The sequence below is a fragment of the Sinocyclocheilus anshuiensis genome, unplaced genomic scaffold, assembly GCF_001515605.1.
Source record: "Sinocyclocheilus anshuiensis isolate Anshui unplaced genomic scaffold, SAMN03320099.WGS_v1.1 scaffold160, whole genome shotgun sequence".
In the NCBI taxonomy this organism is placed as follows: Eukaryota; Metazoa; Chordata; class Actinopteri; order Cypriniformes; family Cyprinidae; genus Sinocyclocheilus; species Sinocyclocheilus anshuiensis.
This window is the reverse complement of record NW_015554119.1, coordinates 2,173,192-2,177,840: the sequence shown is the minus strand read 5'-3', so window position 1 is coordinate 2,177,840 and position 4,649 is coordinate 2,173,192.

The window sequence follows — 4,649 nt, the reverse complement described above, 5'->3', positions numbered from 1 at the left end:
TGATGGAGACGTGCTAAGTTATGATAGATTGAGTGCTAGAAAGAGAGCCATATCACCAATCAATATCTACTGCATTCCATAGCAGCCTGCGCTCACAGTGAGTGTGTGCGTGACCGGAACAGTTGTAGAGATCCCTTTAACCTTGTATGTGGACAGGTTGTTGGAGCACCTGCGGTCTGATTTTAATCACATCCACTGGTTATCCACCGTTACAGGAATGAGATACTGTTATCTGTGAGAAATTCTCTCCTAATTTTTTTTTGGACAAACTTCTTGTACAGAGAAGAAATACACTTCTTCTGCATATAAATTCAACCCAAGAATAAACAGGCATGTGCATTTGCATCCCAGGTAGCCAGTGCAATCGGGCCAATTACGGCTGTGTGTCGGCTCACTCGGCTGTGTTCTGGCAGCGGCTCACCGAAAGTGAGCCAGCTCTGGTCCAGTAATGGTTGCCAGATTTGGCTAGGCTTTGGATGTGCGGACCTGGCCCGATTTGCACTGAGACACGGCACATTTAGCCACATTTGGCCCGATTACAGACCATAAGGGCTGGTCTGATTTTGGCTGAGATATGGGCATGCATACCCGGACCAGTTTAGGTTGAGTGCTGGGGGTAGGTCTCTGTTTATAATGTGGTAAATGGTATGTAGCAGTGACGCTTAAACATCTTTTACCTGCCCATGTTATGTTATTTGTTACTGTATTTTTTTTTTAATTTTTATTTTAATTCCTAGTAATACTTTTATCCAACATTCTCTTTTTTTCTTTAACTACATTTGGAAATTAATTATTTAATTCATATAATGAAACAAGCTTAAAGTGGTTAAGGGAACTTCAACATTATTTTTGCTATGAGTTTCAAGACATGCGCAATAGCTTTGACATCTAATGACAAAACCTGATGGGCTTTTTGTGCTGCTAATTGCCAGAAGACCAGAAGAGCTTGCTACCCTGGTGAGTAAACATTATAATGCTTTTTATTTTTTTGTTTTTTTTTTTAATTAGTGCAAAGAAATGCAACTACTGGCAGTGCATCAGATGGAGAGATTGAAACGGTCATCAAAAGATGTCTGCTGCTCACTTTGGACGGAGATGGGGGAAGAAAAGAGCGGGCCCGAATGCAAACAAATTCTTCCAAAGGTATGTTCCAAATGTTAACATTTACCAGAGTTACCATTCATGTTATCAGTCTGAGATTGTCTGAATAACCATACGTGTCATTGTCTGTTCCCCTTTTTATCTCTCTTTCTGTCAATCTGTCCCTCTTTTAGGGTACGCTTACTTGAGGAAGCTCCTGGAGTTCTTGTTTTTGTTTTTTTTTCAAATAAATTCTAATATCACTCATATTTTCATTGTGTCATTTTTATACTTGGGGGAGGAACACATATGGATGTTATGGGGTAGTAGGTGGGGATGCCATGAAAAGAAATGGTGTAAGGGCCAAACCCTTAATCTTTGTAAAGGTGACATATTTAGTTGACATGCATGTTGGCTTAACTAGGACACTGTAAAATATATGTTTTTTTTTTTTTGTTGTTGTTGAAAGATGCCATCTTAAGGATTTTAAGGTAGCAATGTCATTTTGTGGAAAAACTAATTCAAAGCTCTGGTTTTATATACTCTTTTTTTTTTATTTTTTTATATAGACTATTTATATAAACTGGAAGAAGTCTTTAATACACCTATTTTAGAAGTTGTAATTCTGTGTAAGTGTGTATATGTATTGCGGTCATAACATGAAATTGATTTGACAGATTCCATTTCAGATCCACAGGTTTAATGAGCTATTTTCAGCCTGGAGCCAAACTCTGTGATCACCTTTTCTTGATGGAGTTGCACGGCACTTTGATGAAATAATCCCACATCATGCTAAAAGAAGGTTAACTGCTTTTGCGTTAAATGTCATAGTACCAGTTCTTTGATTTACCAACACTTTAACTTAATTGGCTTGTCTGCTAAAGGACAAAATCTCGAAGGATATTTAAATAAAAATGTTTTGTTTTTCATATATTTTACAAACTACCTTTTATTTGATTCCTTTAGTTCAATGTTAATCAGCTATCTGAACTCTTAAAAATGATTGGTATTGGTGGTTTCATGAAGAACCTTTAAAGTCCATGGAACTTTTTCATCACACTAAATGTTCTGTATACTGGAAAAAAAAGTTCTTTAGATTATTACACTATATAAAAATGGTTCCCAATTGAAACACTGTGAAAACCACCTTTTCAAACCATATTTTCAGGACTGTTTATGTAATTATAAACAAACAATTTTACTTGAAATTTGTGTGTGCTGTGCATTTAAGCTTATAGGGGCATCAAGATGATTCTAGAAAGGTGCCTCGCTTTGTGCCTGACAGGCTTATTGTTAGCTTAGCAACATGCTAATGTCAGACTCCATTGGAATCAGTTGTGTCTCTTAGAACACAGCTGCTTATGTAGACAGTAGGCAGCATAGGTTTTTAGAACAGAGCCATATTCTCAACATTTTGTACACAGTTTTGCTTCTAAAATTTGATCTTATTTTAATGATGTTCAGACACCTTTAATGCCATTTGTTTGATTTGCTTTTAATAAGTTTCATTTGTTTTCTGATAAACATCATCTATATTTCTGAGAAACCTATTACATATGTAGGGATATTTACCATCTTCCCAGCTTCCCTTGCTACTTGTATTTCTTTATTTAGCTTCATTCTGAAATGCCGTATGTAGTTTATTGATTATTTTCCGTTGCATGTGGACTGTTGCTTCTTTGTGTTGCTTCATTCATTCTCAAATGTTCAATCAGAAATATTTTAATATGGCTGAATACATCTACTTCAAGGAGTATTATTATTGTACATTAAAGTGTAGTTTGTCACGTTTGTGTGATTGCGATTGTTACCTCCACCTGAGACAGAATTGTGTGTACATTTTTTAAATCCCCCTGCCTTTGGCATCTATGCGTCATACTCTCCACCCTGAGACCTCCATTCATCAAGCCAGCCAGCACTTACCCAGCATGCATCTGGAAGAAATTGAGGCACACTTTGTAAATGGCTTCTCCTTTTTTCCTCCTAATGCTCTAAAGTGTTTGACATGCATCAGTAAGTCCTCCGCTACCTGCCAAATAAAGTCAAAGGTCACGAAGAACACCGGTGACTCGTACTGTGAGATTGACTATTGAAATCAAATGCAAATTTGACAAAATTCTCTTGCTTTTAATTAATTGTGAGATGCTTCAGTGACTAAGCCGTTATTGAGAGCTGCTCCCATCTGGTATGTAAATGCTGTATGTGTTTTGTAAATGTGAATGTTGTGGATTTTTTTTGGATGGTGAGACCAACTGTAAACTGAAATTGGCTCTTGCTGATGGCCTATTGTATATGTCTATTCTACCAACAAAACTGGTAACAATGCCATAAAAGCTTTCAGAAGTATTGGATTTATTTTTTCTCCATTTTTGTACCCCCCTGAGTGACATTTGAAGTGACCAACTGCAGTGCACCATCACTTGGTTAACTGCGAGGACATTGCTGAATAAGTTCTATATCATTATCCAAGACACAAAAGAGTGAGCAAATCTATGAGCAAAAGGTCAACAAAGGACATCAGAAAGGTCCAGAGCGAAGGGATTGTGAATTACGACATGTGACACTGTCCATCAGCCACTGTAATTATGAACTGACCCAGTGAAATTAATAAATGTGACTCTAATTTTAGTTTCTGACATTAATATTATTGCATTTAACTCTGTTTCTCTCTCTTGTTAGCAGAGCACTGCCCTGATCTGTGGGATTCTGCCATGGGGTAAGTCATGGCGTGTCATTTAGAGCACTGGGGGAATTGTGCGTTTGTGTGTGTGTTTGCATATGTTGGTGATCTTGACGCAATCACAAACACTCACTGGCCTATTTAATTCTACTGGAAATGTACTAAACCAACAACTTTTTTCTTTTCTTTTTTTTTTAAATACAGATGCATTATTTTCCTCACTTTAACTCCTCCAAGAGCTTTAAGCCAAACTAACCTACACAATTTTGGACTGCAGTTCCTTCTAGAGCTATAAAGCTATTAGGGTTGTGTGCCATTCAGAATTGAAATGAATGCGTTTTAAATTCCAGTTTATTTTAATTGAGGTGGCACAAAAGATGCAGAATTCAAATTTGAATGTGAGGAAGTAAAATTCAAATGAATTGACATTCGAAGAAATTCAACTAACTAATTTTGAACTAGAAATGCAAAGTTTGTTAAAGTTTAGTTGTTTAGATGTTTGTTTACAGGTTAGATACTGTAGCTGGATGGATAGATAGATACGTATACGTATAAGTATAGATGGATAGATAGAGCCTGTGGGCTGTGGCCAATGCAGTTTAATTCCTTTTCTAGTTACAGTTAATGTTTATCTTACTGCTTTTAAAAGTTATTTGAATTGTATTTTCTCATTAGATGCTGAGCCCGATGTAGAGTACCAGCCTTCATTTTACAGTGTTTTAACACCTCCCTCTCTTTCTCTTTATTTGTCTGTCTGTGGTCTGTTCAGTAGTTGAAATCACAGCTTCTCATAACTGATGAGTTTCACTCAGCAGCACAGAGAGAAAAGTCAGAGGTCCGATCGATACATTTGGTCTGTAGTGGCTGTTTCATTCGTCTGACCTGAGAG